Source organism: Pelodiscus sinensis, chromosome 6, assembly GCF_052426305.1.
Source record: "Pelodiscus sinensis isolate ZL-2025 chromosome 6, ASM5242630v1, whole genome shotgun sequence".
Lineage (NCBI taxonomy): Eukaryota > Metazoa > Chordata > Testudines > Trionychidae > Pelodiscus > Pelodiscus sinensis.
In genome coordinates this window covers 59912511-59939787 of record NC_143057.1, presented here as the reverse complement: position 1 = coordinate 59939787, position 27277 = coordinate 59912511, and the positions used below count along the sequence as shown (strand labels likewise).

Here is a 27277-nt window from a genome sequence, read left to right as displayed (position 1 = left end):
CTGCTTTCACTCTGTCTTGTCCCTAGTGCCCACCAGGGCAGCATAAGGACCCCTTTTGATCCTCTTCTGTCCATGGTATTTCTTAGGAATGACAGATGTACATTTTCCCCTTCCTTCTCTCTTGCCCCTAATGTCCATTGTGCTTTTATTGCCCTTCCTACACAGGTGTGTAGTCTTCCCGCCTAAGGTTTTTTTTCTAGATTGTTCACCCAGTTCTGTTGTTTTTCTCTACACTTCCTCTGGTTTGTCAAAATGAAATGTGATGCCCATATCTGGACCTCATGATGGAATTGGCGCATAAGCACTGTGGACAAGAGCAGAGGAATTATGGTAAGGCTTCTTTTCCTAGTCTTACCATATTTGCCATTTGTGCCCATTAGGAGGTGTAGATGCTTCCTTCCACTCTATAGCATATGCTCTTTACAGTGCCAGTTTATAAGATGTAGCCATCCTTTTCCCTTGTTGCATCCTCGCTTGCCTCCAATTTCCATTATGTAGTATAGCTGCTCCTTTCTTATTTTCCCTTTCTGCTGGCCCTCATGCCCTTCTTAATATAGCTGCCCCTTGATCCTTTCACCATCTTCTGTTTCTCATGGCCATTAGGAACTATAGACATCCCTTTTTCCACTTTTTCCCTCTATAGGCCCTACTGCCCATTATTCAAGATATCTCTCCCTTCCTCTTTTCTTTCTCTTCCTCCTTCCCCTCAGGCCCTTTATGCATTATAGTTGCCCCTCTCAGACGTTCATCTTTTCCGTCACCTAGTGCTCTTCTACAGGCCAACCACATTGTTCCCGTTTTCCCTCTTCTGTCTCTCTTGCCCATTGTGCTGCATAGCTGCCCTTTTCAACACTTTCCTCCTCTCACCCCCCTAGGGCCTTTTGTGTCGTTGGCCTCGCCCATCCCTGCTTTCACTCTCCTCAGCCCCTAGTGCCCACCAGGGCAGCATAACACCCTTTTTCTGCCTCTTCTGTCCTTTGTGCTCTTCCCCTTCACTTTCTCCTTCCCCTCAGGCCCTTGATGCAATATATAGCTGCATGTGTTGGCTTCCATCTTCTCTGGTCCCTTGTTCCCCTTATGTAAGTCGGGCATTTCTTTGCCCTCTCTTTCACCCCTGTTCCCCCTTATTCAGCATTGTCGCCCCTTATTCCCCTTGAAGCTCTGCCTCCTGTATTGGATGTTATGTTGTACAGCTGCCCTTTCTCCTCCTTAGGGTCAACAGGCAGTAGGGGCTGCAGACTGGGAGCGGGGAAAAGGGCAGCTATACTGTAGAAGACCCAATATTGGATAGGGAAGGCATTAGAGGAGTTTGGAGGCAGCTCTGCTGCCTGAGGGCAAGAAGCCACAGGAGCATCCATATTGCCTAATGGCCACTAAGGACAGCAATATAACAAGGGGGTGCAATTTGTCCCTTCCTTTTCCTTCTCCAAGTGTTGGTTTGGAATTCCACACATCCCTGTCCTCTACTCTCACTCTGTTGCTTCTAGTGTCCATTATGCCGTTCAGGCGCCCCTTTGCCCACTTTCTGTCTCTTCCAAATCTTGTGGTCTTTAGGCAGCATAGGCCTCTTCTTTCCTTCTCTATATCCTCTAATGGGCGTTGTACAGTGACTGTGCCCTTCCCTCTCCTATGTCTCCTAATGCATCCGTTCTTTGTGCAGTAGAGCTGCCCCTGCAGCCAAGTGCCCCTTAGATATTTTATCCCTCTTCTGTCTCTGGTGCCCCTTATGCAGTGTTGCTGCCTTGTTTTCCCCCTTCACTCTCTCCTACCTTTCATGCCCTGTATGCATTATAGCTGGCTCTGTTGGCTCTCTCTGGCCCCTGGAGTCCATTATACAGGTCAACAATTTTGGTTCTCTCTTTGCCCTCTGCTGCCTCTATTGCCCATTAGTCTGCATAGCCACCCATTTCAACCCTTTCCTAGTCTCCTCCCCCGATGGCCTTTTAGAACGTTTACCTCTCCCATCCCTCCTTGGTCCTCAGCTGTCTATCATCTTTGTGAAGCAATCTCTGTGCCCCTGTTGCCTTGTTGCTCTCTGCCACTCCTTAGTGGCCATTCAAAGTACAGCCTCTCTTCTCCCTCCTAGTGTCCTTTAGGTAAAATAGGTGCCCTTTTTTCTTTCACATTATTCCGTTGTCTACTGTGGCCACTGAGTGTTACAACTGTCCTGTCCCTGCTTTCATTCTCTGCAGCCCCCCTGCAAGCCTCTTTTTCCCCTGGTGCTCTTCATGCAGTGTTGCTACCTCCCCCCCCCCCTTCACTGTCTCCTTATAGCTGCCCCTGTCTGCCTTCCATCTTCTCTGGCCCAAGAGTCCATTATACAGGTCGGCCACTTTTTTCCCTTCTGAGCTCACTGCTGTCTCTGCTCCCCACTACGCAGTATTGCTGCCCCTTTTTCCCCTTGGATCTTCTGTCTCCTGTAGTGGGTTTTATGCAGTAGAGTTGTCCTTAGCCCTTCTCGGGGTCAACGGGCAGTAGGGGCCGCAGACTGAGAGTGGGGAAAAGGGCAGCTATACTGCAGAACACCCCCACTATAGGATAAAGAATGCCAAAGCGGTGTGGCTCAGCTATGCGGCTTTTCAGGTGATAGATGCAGCAGAGTGTGAAGAGGCTAAAGGAGTGGGTCATACTGCTTAACAGGCATTTGGGGCTGCAAGGTAGTACTGGAGCCACTCCCCCACCCTTTCCTGCTCCTTTTTGCTATTCTACGTGCCCCTGTTCCCTGCTCACTTTCTGCTGCCCCTACTGCCTGTTACGCCCCTTAGCCACTCCTTTGAATGCATTTTCTCTCTCCTGCCTATTGTGCCTGTTGGGTAGTATGCCCATCCTTTTCCCTTCTTTGCTCTCTGTCCTCCATTGTCTTGGTGAGACTGTATAACAGACCTGTGCAAAATATGGCCCGTGGTCTGGATCAAGCCGAACAAGCCACCGGATCCGGCCCGCAGAGGCAGCAGGGAGCCCCAGACAGGCTCCCCAGCTTGCCCCATGCACTGTGCAGAATTGCGGCTGCAGGGCTCCAGTTCTGTTTTAAAACTGGAAGGGAGGGGGTAAGTTTTAGGAGCTGCCCCTCTCCCAGCACATTCCCATTGGCTGGTTTCTGGTAGAAACCGGCCAATGGGAGCTGCTTGTTAGAATAACAGGCCGCTAAGAAGAATCACACCCCTCCCCCGGGCTCAGTTATTCATGAAGCACAATGCCAGGCAGGCAGGTGGCTGGCTGGGAAACATTTTAAGTCTGCAGACAGGCAGGCTAGTTGGGCAGCTGGCAAGTAAGTCTCTTGAGCACAGCCTGCTTCTGGCACTGCAGCCCTTTACTGCCCCAACTCTCTGTCCTCCCCCCCACTCAACATACTCAAGCCCTCTGTCCCTCTCTTACACCGATACCCTCTCCCAGATCTGGCACCCCAATCTACTGCCTCAAATCACAATACTCTTCTACCCCAGGTCACATCCCAAACCCCTGCACTCCAGTCCCCTGCCCTAAGTCACAACCACCTGCTTCATCCCAACTCCCTCCTGCACCCCAGTCCCTTACCCCAAGCTGCGTTCTGCACCCAACCTCCATCCCAGACCCTGCATCTCCTCCATTAATATCATGAAAGAGTGCGGCCACTTTCCAAAATCTTGGCATGCCCCCCCCCCTCAAAAATTATTGCCCACCCTGCTGTATAAGCACTCCTGTCTTCTTATGCTCTGTTCTCCATTTGTGGTCCTTGTGAATTAGAGCTTCCGTTTATGCTCTCTTTTTCTCCCCCAGTGTCCATTCTGCAGTTTTGGCTCCTGTTTCCTTTTCTCACACTGCAACCCAAAGTGCCTGTTATGTATTAGAAACTTCACTTTCTGCCCTTTCACTCTCTGGTGCCTCTAAGGTCCACATGGGCAGTACATAGCCACCTCCTGCCCTGTGTGCCGGTTACACTGTGGAAATTTGCCTTTCCCCCTTCACTCTGTTTCCTCAGAATCCTTTTCTGCCTTTTCATCTTCTCTGTCCCCTGGTGCCCATTACAGCAACCAGCTATTGCTTTGTCCTCTTTGCCCTCTTCTGTCCCTATTGCCCATTATGCACCTTAGCTGCCCCTTTCAACCCTTTCTTCCTCTCTTACCAATTGTGCCTGTTGGGAAGTACGCCCACCCCTTTCCCTTATTTGCTCTCTGTTGTCCCTAGTCTTGGTTAGGCTGTATAAGCACCCCATCCTCTTGTGGCCCTTGTGAATTAGAGCTTCCCTTTACCCTGTCTTCTCCCCTAGTGTTCTTAAATCTGTCTAGCCACTCTTAAAGAACTTTCTTAATCTGCAGCTACGAGTTGGTGTTAAAACACAGGTCATTGGCCTTTTCTGCTTCTCATTCTGCAGCCTCTACTGCCCATTGAGTCCAGGGGTGGGGGGCAGCATTAGTGCATAACATCCCATATGGCAGTGGTCTCCAACCTTTTAAAGCACGGGATCACTTTTTGAATTTAAGTGCAATCCAAGATCTACCTCAAATATAAATAACCTTGTCCCGCCTCCCTCCCTCCCCTTCTCTGAGGTCCTGCCCCTGCTCACTCCAGCCTCATTCATTTTCATCAGGCTGGGGCAGGGGGTTGGTGTGCAGGTTCCAGTTTTGGGTTAAAGGATTTGGATTACAGTCCCACCTCCAGGCTGAGAGCCCTAGTGCTCTTAAGGAGGATGAAAGTCTCAAGGAAACAGAGCATTCAATGGGAGCAGAGGGAAACCATCCCGTAGTTGGGACCCTCCTCCCAGAGGATGTTGAGGTATCCTCTCGCACTGAGGATACCTCTGAGGGGGAGGGAATGCCAGTTAAGAAGAGGCAGGTGTTAGTAGAGGGTAATTCGATCATTAGAAACGGGGTATGTCTATACTACCACCCTAGTTCGAACTAGGGTGGTTAATGTAGGCAACCGTAGTTGCAAATGAAGCCCGGGATTTGAATTTCCCGGGCTTTATTTGCATATTGCCGGGCGCCGCCATTTTTAAATGTCCACTAGTTCGGACTCCGTGCCCGCGGCTACATGCGGCATGAACTAGGTAGTTCGGATTAGGCTTCCTATTCCGAACTACCGGTACACCTCATTCCACAAGGAGTAACAGTAGTTCGGAATAGGAAGCCTAATCCGAACTACCTAGTTCATGCCATGTATAGCCGCGGGCACGGAGTCCGAACTAGTGGACATTTAAAAATAGCGGTGCCCGGCAATATGCAAATGAAGCCCGGGAAATTCAAATCCCGGGCTTCATTTGCAACTCCGGTTGCCTACATTAACCACCCTAGTTCGAACTAGGGTGATAGTGTAGACATACCCATAGATAGTTGGGTTTGTGATGACCAGGAGAACCGTATGGTCACTTGCCTGCCTGGTGCAAAGGTTGCAGATCTCTTGAGGCATCTAGATAGACTTATGTGTAGTGCTGGGGAGGAGCCAGTGGTCGTGGTACATGTAGGTACCAATGACGTAGGGAAGGATAGGAGAGATGTCCTGGAGGTCAAGTTTAGGCTGCTAGGAAAGAGACTGATATCCAGGACCTCTATGGTGCCATTCTTGGAAATGCTTCCAGTTCCACACACAGGGCCAGGTAGGCAGGCGGAGCTTCAGAGTCTCAATGCGTGGATGAGACGATGGTGTAGGGAAGAGGGGTTTAGATTTATTAGGAATTGGGGACACTTTTGGGAGAGGGGGAGCCTATACAGGAAGGATGGGCTCCACCTAAACCAGGGTGGAACCAGACTGCTGGCACTAAACATTAAAAAGGCCGTAGAGCAGTTTTTAAACTAAGAGATGGGGGAAAGCCGATTGGTGCGGAGATGCATGTAAATCGGAGGGAGACTTCTCTTAGAGGAGAATCCATTGATAGAGATTCTCTAATCTGTAGTCAGAAAGAGAGGAGGGAAGAGGGCGAACCATGGGCCAGGGCAGACAAACAACCACATACAAAGGAATCCAATGCATCAGGGAAGGGCAGACAAATAAGCAGTGGCAAATTTTTAAAGTGCTTGTATACAAATGCTAGGAGTCTGGCTAATAAGATGGGTGAACTAGAGTACCTCATATTAAATGAGGAGATTGACATAATAGGCATCACTGAAACCTGGTGGAATGAGGAAAATCTGTGGGACACAATCATACCGGGATATAAAATATATAGAAAGGATAGAGCAGGCCGGGTGGGTGGCGGAGTGGCACTGTATGTGAAAGATAATGTAGAATCAAACGAAATAAAAATATTAAGTGAATCAACATGTTCAATAGAATCGCTATGGATAGTAATTCCATGCTCCAATAATAAGAAATTAGCAGTAGGGATATATTACTGACCACCTGATCAGGACAGCGATACTGACATTGAAATGCTAAGGGAGATTAGAGAGGCTACCAAAATAAAGAACTCTATAATAATGGGGGATTTTAATTACCCCCATATTGACTGGATACATGTCACCTCAGGAAGAGAAGCGGAGATAACATTTCTCAATGGCTTAAATGACTGCTTCTTGGAGCAACTGGTGCAGGAACCCACAGGGGGAGAGGCAATTCTTGATTTAGTCCTGAGTGGAGTGCAGGATCAGGTCCAGGATATAACCGTTACAGGACCGCTTGGGAATAGTGACCATAATATAACAACATTCAACATTCCTGTGGTGGGAAGAACACCTCAGCAGTCCAGCACCCTGGCATTTAATTTCAAAAAGGGGAATTACACAAAAATGAGGAGGTTAGTTAAACAGAAATTAAAAGGCACAATGACTAGAGCCAAATCCCTGAAAGCTGCATGGAAACTTTTTAAAGACATCATAATAGAGGTCCATTTCACTCACTGCTGCTCTTGTTCCTTTAGTGCAATATAGCTACCCCTTTAGTTATATTCATCCTCTGTTCCTTCTTGTGGGTGTTGTACAACATAGATGCCATTTGCCTCCTCTGTCTGCTGCCCTAATGCCAGTTATGTAGTGTGGCTCCTCCTTTCTGGTTTAGATGTTTGCAAATAGATTCCTTTATTTTTTGCTCCACCATCTTTCCTGGCACAGAAGTTAATCTGACTGGTCTGCAATTCCATGGGTTGTCCTTATTTCTCTATCTATAGATGAGCACTAAATATATTTACCCTTTCCCAGTCTTCTGGAATCTCTCTCATCTTTCATGACTCTTCAAAGATGATAGATAATGGCTCAGATGCCTCCTCTATCAGCTCCTTGAATATTGTAAAATGCATTTAATCTTGCAGGAGGATTTGAAGACATCAAATGTATCCAAGTAATTTTCAACTTGTTTTCCTTTTTCAGCTTCTGAACCTCTACCCCATTTTCACTTGGGAACCTCTAACCCATTTTCACTTGTATTCTCTATTTGTTTGGTGTGTTTGGGGATATAGCCTATGCTTGGTTTAGCCAGAGGACTGAGCCCTTGAAGACCCCTCTGACAAGGTTAACTGCTGACACAGGGCACTGCAATGCAAAGAATGTGCAGGGGTAGACACCCAGCCAGTGAAGTAATTTTAATGGTCCTACCATAGTGTTGCAATCCACAAAGCCAAATCCAATAACTAGTTTAAGACCTAGAGAAAAAAAAAGCTTGTTAGAACTATTGCCTGTGGCAGAGAGAAGCCTTGAATTAAAATATTTAATTCCAGAATAGTCTCAGAGTTTGTGGAAACCATCACAGAGGTCCTGTACAATTCTGTACTTTAGTAAGCACTTGTCTCAGTCAAGTATCTGAAATATGAGCATCTTTTGTATCAAACAACACAAGGCTGACTTGCTTATCAGGTTTTCATACAAGACTTGGTATCATGGTATCTGACTTCCTTCTGGAGCACATGCAGTCCCTTTAAGGAAATGGATTAAAACCGCAATGCTAGGTCCACTGAAAGGATCACTGTGAAAAATAACTCTGTCCCTTTGAATCTTCTTAAAATTAAAGCCTAGATCCACCTCCAAAGAAGACTATCCTCCAAGCACATCTGTACATGGCTAGGGGGATTTACAGAGAAGACTGAGAAGTAAATACAAAACTAAATTACTGGAAAAAGAGTCAGATTTAGTTTTAAAACTAAACTTCTAGCTAAAGAAAGGGTGTTCCCAGAGTAAGTCATAAAAGTAGAGTTCAGGTCAGGCAAGACTTATGTACCCTTAGAAAGGAACTATTTATCATTTTGTGTTTGAAATGTGGGATGCATCAGGCACAGCAGAAACCTTTTGAATTTCAGCTTTTGTTTTGTAGTTTGAAGTTCCCGATGGGGTTTCTGCAGCTGGAATGAGTAATTCTGAGATGCATTCTTCTCAGCAGAACTTTACTAACTCATATTGCACAACACTACCGTCTGTTACTCATCTTCTGATGGCTGTAGCCACGGTCAGAACACATAGGGGCCCCTGCACTTTGTACATATGAAGCAGAAACACCTTAGTTTGACTAAAAGTATCTGGCTGAGTCTAGGGGAAAATATTTGCAGTTACTTATTTTTAATTCATTGAGTTTACACTCTTTATACTCAGCTGAGTAAATAAGAGGAGTAAAATCTATTATGATGTGCTGCTATACCTCACTTAATGTATTGTGGTGGATAATGTATTTATTGAACTTAGAGAATGAGTGATTAGAGCACTAAATGGGAGAAAAGGCTCTAAGAGCAATTGCAGGTTTGCAGAGAGGAAAATAGAACCAGGGAGCTATTGCAAGGTTGGGGGAAAAGGAGGATGAAAACTGTGGCCAAATCAGGACTTGGGGGGAGGGAGAGAGGAAGGGAATAATCCTTATCCAGATCCATAAATAGATGTGGTTTCATGGCTGGGTTAAAATCTAGCAAGGTTTTCAATTTTCTAACTGCTTCTCTCAACTCTGGTGCTGGTTATGAAAAGTTATTTTGTCAAGAGTCAGTAAAACCCAGCACAATTGTACAGTATTGTATCCATGAGGATTGTACTATACAAATGATCTCCAGTCAAATGACAATTGATGGAATAAACTCTGCTATTATAGTCCTGCTTTGACATGTCCTGAAAGATCTATAATTTACACACACACACAAAACTCCCCACCATTTCAAGGATTTTCTCCAGTTTTAACTTTCTTCTTGTGCTTTTTAGTACAGCTACTCTTCAAATAAATAAAATAGATGCAGAACAAGCTGGCCCTGTGAAATTGTTTTTCAAGTGCTGTCCTAAACTGAGAAGTATCAGTAAAAATAACAAGAGGAGTTCACATATATGTATTGTTTTTCAACAGGTTCCAGAGCAAACTTCTTTTAGATGACTAATAAAAACTTAACTTTTCTGACTGCTACCTCTGCAAAATCAACATGTGATGTGAGACACAAGCTGAAGCTTGACTTTGCTTTGACCTATAAATCAACACTATTAATAAAGATTCTGCTACCGCAAGTTAGTTAACAAATCTGCTGATGTTACATGAGCCAGATGAAACCCAGTTCATTCTACATAGTAATTCAGAGTCAATACTTTTAATACGAGTAAAATCAGTAAAATATTATTTTATATCAGAAATTTGAGTCTGACACTGTGAAGATTGTCACAGTAAACCCCTGCTTTGTAGAAAAGAGAATCTCAACCTTTCTTTAAATGAGTTCCAAGTTAACTTTTGAAAATTGATCTGTGACATATATATTCCATCTTTATTTAAAATAAGAGAGTTACATTTTAGCTACACTGCAGGCTTCTTGCACAAGAGTTCTTGTGCAAAAGATCTTCCACAAGAGTGCGTCCACACTGCCATGTGCTTTAGTGCAAGAGATGTGCTTTTGCGCAAGAGCGTCCATGGCAGTGTGGACGCTCTTTTGCACAAGAAAGCTCTGATGGCCATTTTAGCCATAGGACTTTCTTGCATAAGAAACCTCTGTTGCCTGTCTATACTGCCTTCTTGTGGGAGAGCGCCTGCGCAAGAGGGCTTATTCCTCGTGGGGAGAGGAATAACTTGCGCAAGAAGCCCTGTTTTCCAACGCTTTACTGTAAATTTACTTGCGCAAGAATGCGTGTGCAGTGTAGACGCTCTGCAAGTTTTTGCGCAAGACCAAATGTTCTTGCGCAAAAGCCTACAGTGTAGACATAGCCTTATAGTATATTGCAAGGATGATTTTGAGGAAAAAGGGCTGCATCCAATGTTCATCAAAGACAATGGAAAGACTCGCAAAGTAGGAGCTACAGAGGTACATAGGCATTCAAGTTCCATTTTTAAACCCCACAGCGATCCACAAAACATCTGCTTGGCTGCACCGTTGCCCTGGAGGCTTCTAAAGTTGGTCAGCATCTACATTTTGGGGGTTTTTTTTTGCAGTAAAATTTCTCTAGTCACCTACATTTCTGGCTCTCAGCATGCACACTACTGTCTCATTGTAGGGACCCTATGCCTGGCTCTAGCTTCAGTCCCAGAATGGTTCACAAACAAGAGGAAAAATAGGTGTCTGGCCACCTAGGACTCATGAAGAGTCTGGTACTCTGATTTAACCTTTAGCCTGAGGGTTAGAGTACTCACCCTGACTGTGGAAAGCTGGTTTAAATCTGCCTGATGAAGAAAGGAAATTTAAACAGTGAACTGCTACCATTATAGGTAATGGCTTTAATAACTGGGCAATGGATTATGATGTGGGGTTCTCTCAATCTCTCCTAGTGAAGTTGTTCCACTTTACATATTAATTATTAAATATTAATTGCGCCCAAAGAAGTGGTAGAATTATTTCAGATCCTTGTGGTCAGGCCACTCACTTGAGAGGTGGCAGATCCCTGTTTAAAGTAGGGATGTTAATGTGTACCTGTGTACATGATTAACCAATAAGCCTGGGCTCATTGCTTAAACCTCATGGTTACATGCAGTGCTGCTCTCTCCCCCACCCCCCATCAGAGGCAGGAACAAGTGCTCACCTGCACCCCCCCCACACACAAACATTTTACTGCTGAAAATTTCAGCACTTACACATTTACAAACATAAACTTATTTTAACATCCCTACTTTAAAGTCCTCATCAGGTACAGAGGAACTTCAAGACAGAGCTCTCTCCCTTCAAGTGTGAGTACCCAACCACAAGGTTATAAGGGAGTTTCTTCTACCCTTCCTAGCCCCATGCTGTTTTGTGTGAAGTTAGGTTGTCTCTGAGCATGTCTTTTGGATTAGGTCCTGCACACAACTTTAGGCATTGAATGCCTATTTTCTTTATTAATTCACCAGTAACAAAGATAGGTGCCTCCCTTTGCCAAGACTTAGGCACTGAGCTCTGAGGCAGAGATGGGACTTAGCACATAATCCTTGGCATCTCCCATGAGCTAGCTTAGATAGCTCCCCATTTAGTATGCTGGCTTTTAGATCAAATTCTGAAGTGCTTGTGTCTCTCCGTTCATTGTGTAAGAGCCTCGGCACCTAACACAGCAGGGGTGGGAACCTCAGGCCTGGGGATTGGAAGTGGCGCCTGGCTTACTGGATCTGCCCTCTCAAAGCTCAGGGCTCCCCCGCAGCATTTCTGGTGCTCCAGCCCCCATCATCCAAACATGGGGCTGGAACACACAAAATCTAGTAGCCTGGGGCCCCCAAGGGCCTGCTGTGCAAGGGGAGCGTGGGAGTGTCTTTCTCCTCTGGGGCCACGTTGGTGAGGGTTTGTTTTTTAATTTTTACTTCTCATTTGTGTGCACCCCCTGATTGATTTTTCTGTGGGTCAGCGGCCCACAGCCCAAAAAAGGTTCCCCACCCCTGTAACAGAGCTTTGTGGATCAGTGTATTGGTCATGTTATTTTTCTAAGCTATTCTCAAATAGTTGAAAGAGAGAATCTGACAGACTAAAGAAACACCAATAACTTACTGGCTTGCACCTGCTGTACTTACTTCTATAATTAGAAATACATTGTTTTTTTGTAGCCTAAAATCCCATGATCTATGTGGTATCGTATCCTTTCCTTTTAAACATTCTGAAGAAATATGTCTTCTAATCAAAAGACAGCATAAAGGTATCAATTATAAAGAGTTTTTTTACACAATATTCTTGAAATCAGAAGTTCTTAAGAAACATTGCTACATATTTAATTCACTAAATGCAGTTATTCTGATTCAAAACAGATTTATTATTTAGTCAAGAAATGAATCATTAACCTCATGAACTGTTATTGTCTTTCAATATCTTCACTATTGTTTTTATTGAAAAAGCTTCTGAAATATAAACCTTGATTTTAACTGTCTATTTGCGTGATAATTCTGACATGGTCCTATTTGTTCCCATTATTAAAATATTAGTTCACCAACTAGATGTATCAATAACAGCCAGTATTATGTCATTCCCATTTCTTGAGCTTTGCATGAGGTGGACATCACTTCAGATTAAAATCTTTATGTACTTTTGCAAAATATTTGCTTGCTATTGCATTTTACAGAAAATCCAGCTCCAGTCAGAGACAGTTATAATTTTAAATGTTTAAAAAAACTGTTTCAACGATTGTGACGACCACAAGATACATCAATGTGATGTCTGTTGTACATTTTAAGCTGATGGCAAGAACACAAATTAAATTAAGATCAATTTTCTTGTGGTAGAGCCCTCAAAAAATGGAGAACATTTTATTTGGAAATTTTTTTAGTAACAAACTGTTTTTATGATAATGTACTCAGATTTTAGAAAAACAAGCTCTCGTATGTATCACATTTCATTGTTATAAAATAAACAGCATGTTGGCATCCAAACATAACTAATCTCATCCTGACAACTGAAAATATTATTTTAAAATGTCAAAAATGTCAGTTTTAATTTTTAACTAACAAGGGAGATGAAATGTTTATAAAAAAACATGCTTATGGTGCTGATATGAACATTCTAAAATATTACAAATTCTAACAGTAAATCAGTTAACTACAAATGAACTTTTAGTATGGGGGCATACTAACTTGTATTTTAAATATGTCCATATTTGAAACATGTTGAAATACATGACTGATGCTTGATTTGTTGCTTTCATTCTTGTACGTGGTTTAATTAAGGAGACTTACTGCAGAAAATGAAAATTTTGTATCATTTTGTTCAGACTGTCTGGTCTGTGGGAGGTTGGAGTGATAGCTAATGATACCAAAACCTGGCAAGGGAAAGCATTGAGGAAGATTGGCTGTAAACAAGGAAGACAAGAAGGAGTAGCAAGTGAGAAATCAGGAATGGTATACAGGGAAAATTACATAATAGTAAAATTACTAGCTAAGGACATAAACATAGGGGATGTTAGACCTCGAGGGAATGCAGAAGAATTAAAAAAAGTGTTGGAGATATAAGATCTAGGAAACTATCTGGTGAAGACTTGTTAATAGAATGCAAAATCAAAGAACTATAAGGAAAGCCTAAAACACAGCTGCTAGGAAAGCTAAAAATAAGCTAATTTCACCTAGGTTACTAACTAATATGAAAGGAGTAGTATATGGTACTTGACATGTCAGAAGAGACAATAAAACCAGAAAAGATGAAAATAAAATGATACACACATAGAGTACGTCTATACTGCAGGCTTCTTTTGAAAGAAGCTTTTTTGGAAGAGATCTTCCAAAAAAACTTCTTTCAAAAGAGAGCGTTCACACAGCAGAAGTGCATTGAAAAAGTGATCTACTTTTTCAAAAGAAAGCGTCCACACTAATTGGATGTTCTCTCGCATAAAAGGCCACCTGGAACCACTTCAGCCAGGCTCCAACTACACGATGGGTTTTGCCGGAAGACGCAATGCAAATGAAGCGCAGATTAGCATTTTTTGTGCTTCATTTGCATAGTCTCTTCTGATCCATTTTTCCGCAAGGGGTTTTTGCACAAAAACAAGCAGTGTGGAGATTTCCATTTTGTGCAAAAACCCCTTTTTGCATAAGATCCTTATGCCTCTCCGGCAAAAACTGCTTTAAGAGCTGGCAGGAGACAGGAACTATAGAGCTGTGATTAGTGTGGACGGAGTGTCCACCAGGGCACCTGTGCTTTTCCTGGAGGCATCTTCTTTCAAAAAAACTCCCTCTTCTGCGTCCACGTATACCTGTTTCTGAAAGAGCTCTTTCAGAAAAGGCGTTTTTCCTTGTAGAATGAGGTTTACCAATGTTGGAAAAACCCATGCGGTCTTTTGATTTTCTTTTGAAAGAATGCAATAGCAATGTGTATGTAAGTGAAGTTTTTTTTTGAAAAACGGACATTTTTCTGAAAAATAACCCCTGCAGTCTAGATGCACCCTAAGAGGCTAATTATCAGAAGAGTTCTGCTAATTAAGAGAGAGACATTTCCAGAGAGTTATTTTAGGCTATCAAGTTTCAAAAGAGTAGTTATGTTAATCTTTTTCACCAAAAATAAGTTATGTGGCACCTTAAAGACTAACAAATTTGTCGGTGCATAAGCTTTCTTAGGCTGGAGCCCACTTTGTCTGATGCATCTCAGGCACCATGAAAGCAGTAAAAAATGAGAAATATAAATGGCAGTTGGTAGATGGAGTCTTTATGCAAGAACAACGAAGTTCTAAGGTGGGAGGGGACTATTTTTAGCTGACGTGCACATGGTTGGGATTTTAAAAAACATATTATTGATATGAAAACAAAGCCTGATTATAATATGCCTATAAAAAACTTGTTTAATTGAAAAAAAATAAAACTAGACTATAAAATCCCAAGATATAGCATATATAACCATGACAGAGAAATAATAATAAAAAAGGTAGTGTCTGCACCTTCATTAAAGAGAATCTAAACCAGGAGTGGGTAAAAGGCTGAATCAGGCCCACCAAGCAGATTGATTTGGCCTGCAGAGGCCCTGCTGCTTCCCCACCCCAGGCCAATTAGGGGCTGGGGCCAGGGGATAGCACACAACGTCTGTCCTGCCAGGAGTGCACGGTGCTTAGAAGTGCCACATGCTCCTCGCAGGGCGGGAGAAGACTTTGTGCGCTTCCCCTCCCCCAAGCCCTGATTGGCTTAGGGACAGGAGGGGAAGTGTGCAAAGTCTCTTCCCACTGCCAGGGGTATGGGTGCCTAGGGAAAACCTCTTGGGAGAGGGTAAAAACTTCATGCGCTCTCCCACCCCCAAACTAATCAGGGTCAGTTGGTGAGGAAGCAGAGATGTATCCTGGCCCCGCCTCTTCTGCTTGAGGCCCCGCCTCTTCTGGTGTGGCCCAGGGCCATTTCAAAAATTTCTAAAGTGGCCCCTGGAAAAAAATTATTGCCCACCCCTAATCTAAACCACCTCAAAGTAGAGATTACAAAAGTAAGTATTGACTATAATGTTGTTGAGCTCTGGATCCAAAACAACTATGTCTCTCTGATATATTTCTCTCTGATATATTTTTAGTCTTTACAGAAAATTGTAGGCTGTGGAACTGAGTTAATGTACAGGCAGCTGTGAGATGTCTCTACATTATCTGCAGTGATCTGAACAGTCACAATAGATTGTGGAGAAGTAGGACAAGTGAAAAGAATGGAAAATGGCTAGAGCAATTTTTTGAAACTAATCTAAAAATAGTAAATGATGAATCATAGAATCATAGAATAATAGGACTGGAAGGGACCTCGATAGGTCATCGAGTCCAGCCCCCCGCCCTCAAGGCAGGACCAACCTCTGTCTACACCATCCCTGACAGATGTCTATGAAGCACCTATCAGTTTCAATGCAGTGGACTGAAGCTTCTTGCTTAGACCTGAGAATAGCTTCTAATAATGTAGCAACCAAAGGCAGCTGAGAAATGTACAGAGAAGAGGGAACCACTTACTGAAGTTAATTACACATCAAGGAAAAAGAAATACCCAAGAACAGAAAAACTACACTAAACATTAAGGATTTAAAGACATATGGAAAAATTAAGGGAGTTTCACAAAGGCCAATAAAAAGAGAAAGCTGGAGTAAATATCGTGGGAAAGTAAATAAAGATACCAATATATTGGAACCTTGCAGTGGAAAGCCATGGAATAATAATCTCCAACAAAAAGATATCCAATATTCTGGCTGCCATGTTTCTCTTCACCTTGAATGGTCCCTTGAAAATATGTGTTAGGTACCTATGCTGAACAATTTCTTCCACCTAATATTTTCTTAAGACACTGACATTTCCCAGACCTGAAGAAGAGCTTGGGTAAGCTCAAAAGTTTCTCTCTTTCGTCAGTAGAAGTTGGTCCAATATACGATATTACCTCACTCACTATGTTTTAAAAATTCAGTAAATGATGAGGATAAGAGGATAGAATCCAGAAAAGGAAAAGATAATAATTATGAGATGATGAAGAGATGAGAGGAGGATGTGGATCTTATTTTAAATGAAAACGTAGAGGAAACTCCAAAAAGTGATGAGGAGCAAAAACAATACACAAGGCAAGGACAAAATAAGCTTTGAAATGTCCTTTGATAGGATAACGAGTCTTGTGGATAAGGGAGAAGTGGTGGATGTGGTATACCTAAACTTTAGTAAGGCGTTTGATATGGTCTCACATGTTATTCTTATCAATAAACTAGGCAAATACAACTTAGATGGGGCTACTATGAGGTGGGTGTATAACTGGCTGGATAACTGTACTCAGAGAGTAGTTATTAATGATTCACAATCCTGCTGGAAAGGTATAACAAGTGGGGTTCCGCAGGGGTCTGTTTTGGGACCGGCTCTATTCAATATCTTCATCAACGATTTAGATATTAGCATAGAAAGTACGCTTATTAAGTTTGCAGATGATACCAACCTGGGAGGGGTTGCGACTAATCTGGAGGATAGCGACATAATTCAAAATGATCTGGACAAACTGGAGAAATGGTCTGAGGTAAACAGGATGAAGTTTAACAAAGACAAATGCGAAGTGCTCCTCCTAGGAAGGAACAATCAGTTTCACACATACAGAATGGGAAGCGACTGTCTAGAAAGGAGTATGGCAGAAAGGGATCTAGAGGTTATAGTGGACCACACTGAGTCAGCAGTGTGATGCTGTTGCAAAAAAAGCAAACATGATTCTGGAATGTATTAACAGGTGTGTTGTGAGCAAGACACGAGAAGTCATTCTTCCACTCTACTCTGCTCTAGTTAGTCCTCAGTTGGAGTATTGTGTCCAGTTCTGGGCACCACATTTCAAGAAAGATGTGGAGAAATTGGAGAGGGTCCAGAGAAGCGCAACAAGAATGATTAAAACTCTAGAGAACATGACCTATAAAGGAAGGCCGAAAGAATTAGGTTTGTTTAGTTTAGAAAAGAGAAGATTGAGGGGGGACATGATAGCAGTTTTTATGTATCTAAAAGGGTGTCATAAGGAGGAGGGAGAAAACTTGTTCATCTTGGCCTCTGAGGATAGAACAAGAAGCAATAGGCTTAAACTGCAGCAAGAGAGGTTTAGGTTGGACATTAGGAAAAAGTTCCTAACTGTCAGGGTAGTCAAACACTGAAATAAATTGCCCAGGGAGGTTGTGGAATCTCCATCTGTGGAGATATTTAAGAGTAGGTTAGATAAATGTCTATCAGGGATGGTCTAGACAGTATTTGGTCCTGCCATGAGGGCAGGGGACTGGACTCGATGACCTCTCGAGGTCCCTTCCAGTCCTCGTATTCTATGATTCTATGTTCAGACACCGTAGGGAATTTGAGGGATGTAATAGGGATGTATAATCCCAGTTTAATGGAAAAGTTTTCCATTAAAAGCATTTTCGGAATAGAGCATCTAGATTGGCACGGACGCTTTTCTGCAAAAGCACTTTTTGTGGAAAAGCATCCGTGCCAATCTAGACACGCTTTTCCACAAAAAATCCCTGATCGCCATTTTCACGATCGGGGCTTTTTTGTGGAAAACAAATCTGAGCTGTCTACACTGGCCCTTTTGTGCAAAAGCATTGCGCAAAAGGGACTTTTGCCTGAACGGGAGCAGAATAGTATTTCCGCAAGAAGCACTGATTTCTTACAGTAGGAAGTCAGTGCTTTTGCAGAAATTCAAGAGGCCAGTGTAGACAGCTGGCAAGTTTTTCCGGAAAAGCGGCTGATTTTCCGGAAAAACTGGCCAGTCTAGACACAGCTGCTCTGTGTAGATGCTCCCAGTTTGGAAATAAGCTATTTCGAAGTAAGCTACACAATTGACATAGCTCAATTTGCGTAGCTTATTTTGAGATAAGCCCTGTTGTGCAGATTCACCCCTCGTGGCCTCCTGCCACTGAACGTCATTTCTGTGATTAGCTGGCACTCTCTTTCTCATGGATGCTCCTGGGGGCAGCCACTGGCCTGCACTTCCTCCCAGATAATTTAACAGCCTGGTCAGTTTCCCCTGCTGTCCGTTTGGGGAATGGCTAGCAGGCTTGTTTCTTGTTCAGATCACACCCAAGTTATTTTCTCCAGGTGGTAATGCAGCGTGCTTATCCCAGCCCTTGTTCTGAAGCAGCAAGATAAGTAAGATTTCTCTGGGTCCTGCTGCTGTCATACAATTGTCCTTTTCACTGCACTGGAGACTGAGATGCTCCAGAATCCACTACAATATTGAGTAATCACCAATCTTGCATGATATTTGGGCATATAAAACTGTTGTTTTTCAAAGCACAGGCAGATCCTCAGAAGTCTGTTTTTATTAGATTAACAGCTGCTCTGAGATATATCCATAATTCTTCTTAATTTGGAGCACTATCTGAACCAAAGATTAGTTCCACTAATCAGTCCCAACAGCTTGGCTTTTTATATGCTGCTTTCAGACTAGTTCTTGGCAATAATTTTAATCTATTCCTAATCTCATTTAAAGGACCCTCTTTACCCACAATCCTGCTTAAAAAACCCTCAACTACTCTGCACCAGTAGTAGATAAGAGAGAAGAGTAGAGATATGGGGTTGTGTGTCTACATGTGGTGTTTTTTTTTAAACAGACAAGTCCAGTGATGTTAAAGATACAGGCAGTCCCCGGGTTACATACAAGATAGGGACTGTAGGTTTGTTCTTAAGTTGAATTTGTATGTAAGTCGGAACTGGCGTCCAGAGTCAGCCGCTGTTGAAACTGACTAGCAGCGGCTGAATCGGACACGCCTGGAGCAGAGCAGCTGGGGTGCTGATGGGTTGGTTCTGCAGCGCCGCTCCTCGGCGCTACTGGACCAACCCGGCAGCACCCAGCTGCTCTGCCCCAGGTGTCCCCAAGTCAGCCGCTGCTGAAACTGACCAGCGGCTGACTACAGGAAGCCCGAGGCAGAGCTGCTTTGCCTCGGGCTTCCTGGAATCAGCCGCTGATCAGTTTCAACAGCGGCTAAATTGGAGACGCCTGGGGCAGAGCAGCTGGGGTGCTGCTGGGTTGGTCCAGTAGCACCGCACCTCGGTGTTGTGGGACCAACCCTGCAGCCCCCCAGCTGCTCTACCCCAGGCGTCGGTGAGAAAAGCCTGGTCTGCTGGGGGGGGGGGGCGCACTAGCTGCGCCCCCCACGCTCCCCAGCAGACCAGGGAGACACGGGTGGCAGGACCGCCGAGACGTGTCACGGTCCCGCCACCTGCGTCCTCCGTGGCTTTGCTCTGCGTCTCCCTGGTCTGCTGGGGGGGGGGGGGGCAGCAGACTAGGGAGATGTGGAGTGGCTTTTCTTGCCGCCGAGGACGTGGGCGGCGGGACTGCCCGCGTCCTCTGCGGCGAGAAAAGCCTGGTCTCTACCCCAGGCATCAGCGAGAAAAGCCTGGTCCCCTAGCAAACCAGGGAGACGCGGGCGGCGGGACCGCCGAGACGCAATGCGGTCCCGCCGCCCGCGTCCTCCGCGGCTTTGCTCCATGTCTCCCTGGTCTGCTGGGGGACTCCCTCCAGCAGACCAGGGAGACGCGGAGCAGCTTTTCTCGCCGCAGAAGACGCGGCGGTGGAACCGGGGAGCGTCTGGGAGGTCCTGCCACCTGCATCCTCCGCGGTGAGAAAAGCCCCGTTCGTATGTAGGGATCCGACATAAGTCGGATCCACGTAACCCGGGGACTGCCTGTATATAGATTCGGATTATGCCTTCTATAGCACATCATAGCTTTTTATTTATCATCTTTTGCCATGAGGCATGTTACCTAATGCTGTGACTAGGGATTTAAAAGGTTAACCGGTTAACCCGCTTACCTGGTAACTGGTTAACCAGATCTATCCAAACTCCAGTGGACAGTCATCTGTGGAGGGCAGGCCGGGCTGGAGCATCCTCACTGCACCTGGCAGGCAGGACCCCTGCCCCACAGAGGCAGTGGGACTGCAGGCCTGATGGGACTCCAGCCCTATCTGCTGTGCACCAGTCCTCCATTGATTAACCAGTTAAACAATATAATTTTAATCCCTTAATTGGTTAACAGTTTTAAAGGGTATTTACATCTCTAGCTGCAACTGGCAAACCAGTGTCCAAAATTGGCCAATCATGCAAGATTTGGCAGTAATCCTTCTATTTGTCTCTTTTTTATGTCAGAATGGGCAGGGAAAGGATCCTTCCTTGGAAATGCTTTAGTATTTGAGCTGAATCCTGGCAAAGGATCTACTAATCTGCTAGAGTTCTTTGAGGGGATCAACAAACAAGTGGACAGGGGGGATCTAGTGGATATAGTATACTTAGATTTCCAGAAAGCCTTTGACAAGTTCCCTCACCAAAGTTATCACGGTCCTTTTGTGGACTGATAACTGGTTAAAAGGCAAGAAACAAAGAGTAGAAATAAATGGTAAGTTTTCCAAGTGGAGTAACTGGTGGTGTCTCCCAAAGGTCTGTCCTGAGACATCCTATTCAACTTATTTATAAATGATCTGGAGAAAGGGATAAACAGTGAGGTGGCCAAATTTGCAGATGATACCAAACTGCTCAAGGTACTTAAGACCAAAGCAGACTGTGAAGAGCTTCAAAAAGATCTCACCAAACTAAGTGACTGGGCAACAAAATGGCAAATGAAAATTGAATGTTGATAAATGTAAAGTAATGCACATTGGAAAACATAATCCCAACTATATATGCAATATGATGGGGACTACTTTGACTACAACTAGTCAGGAGAGAGATGTTGGAGTCATTGTGGATAGTTCTCTGAAAACATCCACTCACTGTGCAGCAGCAGTCATAAAAACAAATAGAATGTTAGGAGGCATTAAAAAAAGGATAGAGAATAAGACAGAAAATATCTTATTGCCTCTATATAAAACCATGGTACGCCCACATCTTAAATACTGCGTACAGATGTGGTCTCCTCGTCTCAAAAAAAGATATATTGGCATTGGAAAAGATTCAGAAAAGGGCAACAACAATGATTAGGGGTTTGGAACAGGTCCCATATGAAGAGAAATTAAAAAGACGTGGACTTTTCAGCTTAGAAGAGAGGAGACTAAGGGGGATATGATAGATGTCTATAAAATCATGACTGGTATAGAAAAAGTGAATAATGAAAAGTTATTTACTTATTCCCACAATATAAGAACTAGGGGTCACCAAATGCAATTAATAGGCAGCACGTTTAAAACAAACAAAAGGAAGCTTTTCTTCATTCAGCGCATAGTCACCCTGTGGAACTCTTTGCCAGAGGATGTGGTGAAGGCTAGAACTTCAACAGGCTTCAAAAAAGAGCTAGATAGATTCATGGAGGTTAGGTCCAACAATGGCTATTAGCCAGGATGGGTAGGAATGGTTTCCCTAGCCTATGTTTCTCTGGAAGTAGGAGACAGGGGAGGGATCACATGAGGTTTACCTGTTGTGATCTCTCCCTCTGGGGCAGCTGATATTGGCCACTGTTGGCAGACAGGATACTGGGCTAGATGGACCTTTGGTCTGACACTGTTATGGCTGTTCTTATGTTCTTATGTAAAGATGAGTGCAGAATATTTTCAAGTAGAAAGAATGCTCCCACTGGCTATACCATGACAATGATAAAATATGTCCAAGTAAAGCAATCCCAGTGCTGAGACATTCCAAAGGGTTAAATCAGAGACATATGGTAATCCATTGCAGATCAGCCTTAAGCGTCAACATATTTCCAGTCAACTATGAATGAATGTTCTGCCAGGAAGAGGTCCTAGAATTCTCTAGAGTCTGTAAAATATTAAGCTCTGGCCAAGGTGATCCCAACTGATATACAGCCATCTTCTGTGAAGAAACACAAATGTTTTTTCTGATTAATAAAGGTTCTATAACATTGCTGTGAACTCTTCTGTAATCTCATCTTGCAAAATGATACCAGAAATCTGGGAAGGGAGGGAAAAAGTCACCTGTGGGCTTTGAAGATACTGAAATCATCACTTGTAATTGACTGCCAACATGGATACAAACTAACACTGCTCAGGCATTGTTTAGCCTGTGTGATTAATTATGACTTTAATAGAAAATCAGTTCTGCATTGTAAGGCATATGATAAGAAAAATAGATGCCTTAATTTGAAGTTGGGAAGGATTCAATTTTTATAGATAAATGTCTGTCAACATCAGTGTCCTGAACATGCACAAAACAACAAATATTTCCATTGATAATCAACATTTACAGATGGACAAAATAAGAAAAATGTTGCATGAGAATGTGAGTATGATTTAAAAATATTTACTTTATATACTTTGACATGATCGTGACTGTTTGTGTTTTAACATTTAAAGCTTTAACTGTGAAAAACAATATCTCACTGTCACTAAATAAATGTTTGGTAATTAACTGGCACTCCGCATATTTCACTTGTGAAGATTTATATTGATTATCTAAAAAAAAAGCTTAAAAATAAACCTTATCCATCAAGATAATATGAAAACACCCCTGAATTCCATCAGGCCTATGTAATTTTCATTGGTTTTTAAAATCACTCTGGACTACCTGGCGTATTGTCAAAGATAAAATCCATCCTGACAAGATAATGGGACAGATAGCTAAAAACACTTACAGCAAAAGACGTTTGTATTATTGTGGACTGTTTTGCACACACACCCTACAGCTGTCATTAATCACAATCTGCAGAAGCAGCCATCCCTGAACAAAGTAAGCAATGTGAGCCAAGGCTCTGGTAAACATTTCGTGCCTACTTAAAAAACAGATAAAACTAAAGGAGACAGATTCCTCTCTAGTATAACTCACAAAACAGAGTTATACACCAGGTTTGCTATATGGCCCAATGTATCCACTATGTGACATTTGACATTCTATGCCTGACAAAGAATTCATAAAATCTAAGGGTATGTCTACACTAGCCCCCTAGTTTGAACTAGGGAGGCTAATGAGGGTGACCAAAATTGCAAATGAAGCGTGGGATTTAAATATCCTGCACTTCATTAGCATGCTTTCGGGCGGTCGCCATTTTGGAAATTGACAAGCCCAGAGTAACTGCCTGCATCTACACCCGGCAGTGAAACAGGAGTTCAAAGTAACCCCTTAACTTGAATTAGCTCATTCCATGAGGAGTAACAGCTAATTTGAATTAAGGGGTTACTTCAAACTCCTGTTTCACTGCCGCATGTAGACCCGGACAGTTACTCCGGGCTAGTCAATTTCCAGAAATGGCGACTGCCTGGGAACATGCTAATGAAGCGCAGGATATTTAAATCCTGCACTTCATTTGCAATTTTGGTTGCCCTCATTAGCCTCCTTTGTTCAAACTAAGGGGCTAATGTAGACGTACCCTCAGTGTGTTTTGCACTGTGGCGAGAAATGCCACCTTCCTGCCGCCACTACAACTGTGGAGTTGGGCGGAGAAGGTGTGAGCCCTTTACACAGTTAATAGGAGATTTCAGCCCTGAACAAATACTATTTGAGCCTTCCAATTCCAGGACTCTCTGATCTGGCAACATCCATGGTCTGGCAGGGCCACGGATGGTGCTGGACCAAGGAGCTGGGGAGCCCAGAAGTGGGAGCCAGTTGTGAGAATGCTGCAGCAGCTGGGCCAGGTGGCAGAGCCCCAGCCAGGATAGGGAATCCCTGGTGTCAGAGGGTACGTCTACACTACAGCGCTAGTTCGAACTAACTTAGTTCGAATTAGTTAATTCGAACTAAGCTAGTTCGAACTAACGCATCTAGAACTAAAAACTAGTTCGAACTAGCGTTTTGCTAGTTCGAACTAGTAAGTCCACATTGAGTGGACTCTGAACAGGGCTTAATGATGGCCGGAAGCAGTGCCGGCAGGGCATAAAAGGAGGACTTAGAGCATGGAGATGCTGTCTCAGGCTAGCCGAGGGCTGCGCTTAAAGGGTCCCGACCCCCACCCCGGACACACAGTTCTAAGGGGTGCCCCGCTTGCAAAGAAGTTCTGGCTTGGAGTGCCCTGAGTGCCCACACTGGGCACATCACACCACTCGGCCATCAGCCCGGCTGCACTTGCCGCAGGCTGCCATCTGGGGAGAGGGAGTAATTGGGGGGCTGCAGGAGAGCTTCCACCCCCAGAAGCCCGCAGAGCCAGCCCAGTCCTCCCCATCGGGGGCTCGTACCCCATTCCTCCCTCACCTCCTTCCACTTGCCCTTCCCTAGCCCCCCTTCTTATTGATGTACAAAATAAAGATAACGTTTCTTCCAACATTGACTCTGTCTTTATTGAAAAAAACTGGGGGAGACTGGGAAAAGGAGGTGGGAGAGGGGAAGAGAAAGGCTGGGAGAGGGGAGGGCAACTAACATGATCAGGGGTTGGGAACAGGTCCCAGATGAAGAGAGGCTACAGAGACTGGGACTGTTCAGCTTAGAAAAGAGGAGACGGAGGGGGGACAGGATAGAGGTCTCTAAAAGCAGGGGTTGGGTGGAGAGGGTGCATTCAGAAAAGTTCTTCCTGAGTTCCCATAAAGAAGGACTAGAGGACACCAAAGGAAAGGAATGGGTAGCAGGCTTGAAACTAGTAAGAGAAAGTTGTTGTTCTTGACAAAGCAAATAGTTAACCTGTGGAACTCCTTGCTGCAGGAGGCTGTGAAGGCTAGAACTAGAACAGAGTTTAAAGGGAAGTGAGATCAAGTGATGGAGGTTGGGTCCATGGAGTCCTATTAGCCAGAGGGTAGGAGTGGTGTCCCTGCCCAAAGTTTGTGGAAGGCTGGAGAGGGATGGCACGAGACAAATGGCTTGGTCATTGTCTTCGGTCCATCCCCTCCAGGGTCCCTAGGGTTGGCCGCTGTTGGCAGACAGGCTACTGGGCTAGATGGACCTTTGGTCTGACCCAGGACGGCCATTGTAAGCTCAGGGCTCAGTGTCGGGGGTCTCAGTGGACCCCCTTGATTTTCATGCACACCTGGTCCTGGGTGGCCAGGCTGGCAGCTCTCCTGCCCTAGACGGCCACTTTCCTGTGCCTAGTGCGGAGATCGTGGACGAGGTCCACGATGTCCGCACTAGCCCAGGAAGGTGCCCGCCTCTTGCGGTCCAGGGCAAGCTCCCGGGAGCCGCCAGCCTGGTCCCGGCAAGAGGGGGTGGGCTGGGGGGCATCGGGTGGGTGGCTCTGTGCCGTGCCAGGTGCAGGGTCTGCTGGCTGGGTGCTGGCAGGCTTGCACCTGGCACGGGCACCGTAGCCAGCCCGTGCCCCTTTAAGGGGTCCGGGGCCGGGAGGGGGGCATAGAGTTTCCCTGGTGTTGGCCAGAGTGGCCACCAGGGAAACCTGGGGAGGGCTAGCCTCCCACTAGTTCGAACTAAAGGGCTACACAGCCCTTAGTTCGAACTAGCTAGTTCGAACTAGGCGTTAGTCCTCGTAAAATGAGGTTTACCTAGTTCGAACTAAGCGCTCCGCTAGTTCGATTCAAATTCGAACTAGCGGAGCGCTAGTGTAGCGCATAGGAAAGTTAGTTCGAACTAACATCCGTTAGTTCGAACTAACTTTCTAGTGTAGACATACCCAGAGGGACTTGCGGGGTGGGGAGTACAGCCTCTGCCAGGAAACCCCTGGAATCAGCAGGGTCAGGCAGCGAACAGGGAGCCCCTACCCTGGCCAGGGAATCCCCAGTGGCAGTGGAGCCAGGCACTCTGAGACTGGGGAACCCGGGAAACCCCCAGTGGCAACGGAGCCAGGTGGCCAAGGAGCCCTGGTCAGGGAATCTAGAGACTCCCCAGTAACAGTGGGATTGGGGTAGCCAGATGCCCTGGCAAGGGAACCTCCGGTGGGAGCGGGACCTCCCCAGGATTCCAGGCAGCAGGGAAGCGTTGGCTGGGGAGCCTGATGTACCCCCCAGTGGCAGCAGGGCCTGCAGCGGCCAGGCATCCCACCTGGAATCCTGGGGAGCTCTGGCAGCACACACAGCTATCTAGCCATGTGGGAAGAAAGACAGAATATATGTGATTTAATTAGGCCCAGGGGCATGCACAAGAGGGAGCAATTGGGAGCATCCCCCCCAGTAATCAGTGGGGGCACAGAGCTCCTCCTCAGGCCAAAGGGCTACAGTGGGGAGCACAGAACATGTTCCTTCCAAAGCCTCACTTTTTTATTCCTGCAAATGCCCTGATAGGCTGCACTCTAATCATTTACCATAGCTGGAAATGACCGCTAATAAATTGTGCAGTGCAGCGTATTCTTTTTTTTAATTGCTTCCAGGTATGTGGGATGGCTGTCATCAGTCCTTCCCTTTCTCAAGCTTGTCTCAGCCCATTGTTGGGGTATCATTAGCCTGGAGTGCCCCTAGAAATTCTTCACCTGGTTTGCACAACTGTACCAAACTCACTTGTAACTCTCAGACTTGCAGCAGGGCTTTTCTGAAGTCCAGGGTGTGTATTTTGCTGCTCTCCTTTCTTGCTTTTGTCAGGATCCTGAAAGCTACCATCTCATGATCACTGATGCCCAGGTTGCCACCCATCTACTTCCCCTACTAGCTCCCCCCTGTTTGTGAGCAGCAGGTCAAGCAGTGCATGGCCTCTGGTGGCTCCTTCAGCACTTGTACCAGGAAGTTATCCCCAACATTCTCCCAAAAACTTCTTGGATTGTCTGTGTACTGCTGTATTGGTCTCCCAACAGATGGTTAATGTCCCCTATGAGAACCAGGGCCTGTGATCTGGAAGCTTCTCTTCGTTGTATAAAGAAAGCCTCATCTACCTCATCCACCTGATCTGGTGGTCTACAGCAAACACCAACTACAACATCACCTCTGTTGCTCCCACCTCTAAACTTAAAGACTCTCAACAGGCTTTTCTCCCTCTATATACTGGAGCTCTGAGCAATCATACTGCTCACCTACATACAGTGCAACTCCTTCTCCTCCTCCTTTTCTCCCCTGCCTGTTCTCCTTAACAGTTTATACCCTTTCATGACAGTGCTCTAGTCATGTGAGTCATCCCACCAAGTCTTCATTATTTCAATCAAATCATAGTTCTTTGACTGGGCCAGGGCTTCTAATTCTTCCTGTTTGTTTCCCAGGCTTCTTGCATTTGTGTACAAACACCTTAGATAACTAGTTGACTGCCCTATGTTCTCAGTTTGAATCAGGGGTCCTCCTTTGTTGCTCCTTCCTCCTT

At 44.9% G+C, this 27277-nt stretch overlaps 1 long non-coding RNA gene across 2 annotated transcripts in view; it reads right to left on the bottom strand.

The window, feature by feature from the left end:
- Positions 1–27277, bottom strand: part of LOC142829879 (uncharacterized) — a 50131-nt gene that overhangs the window by 10716 nt on the left and 12138 nt on the right. The gene's annotated exons all lie outside the window — the stretch shown is intronic.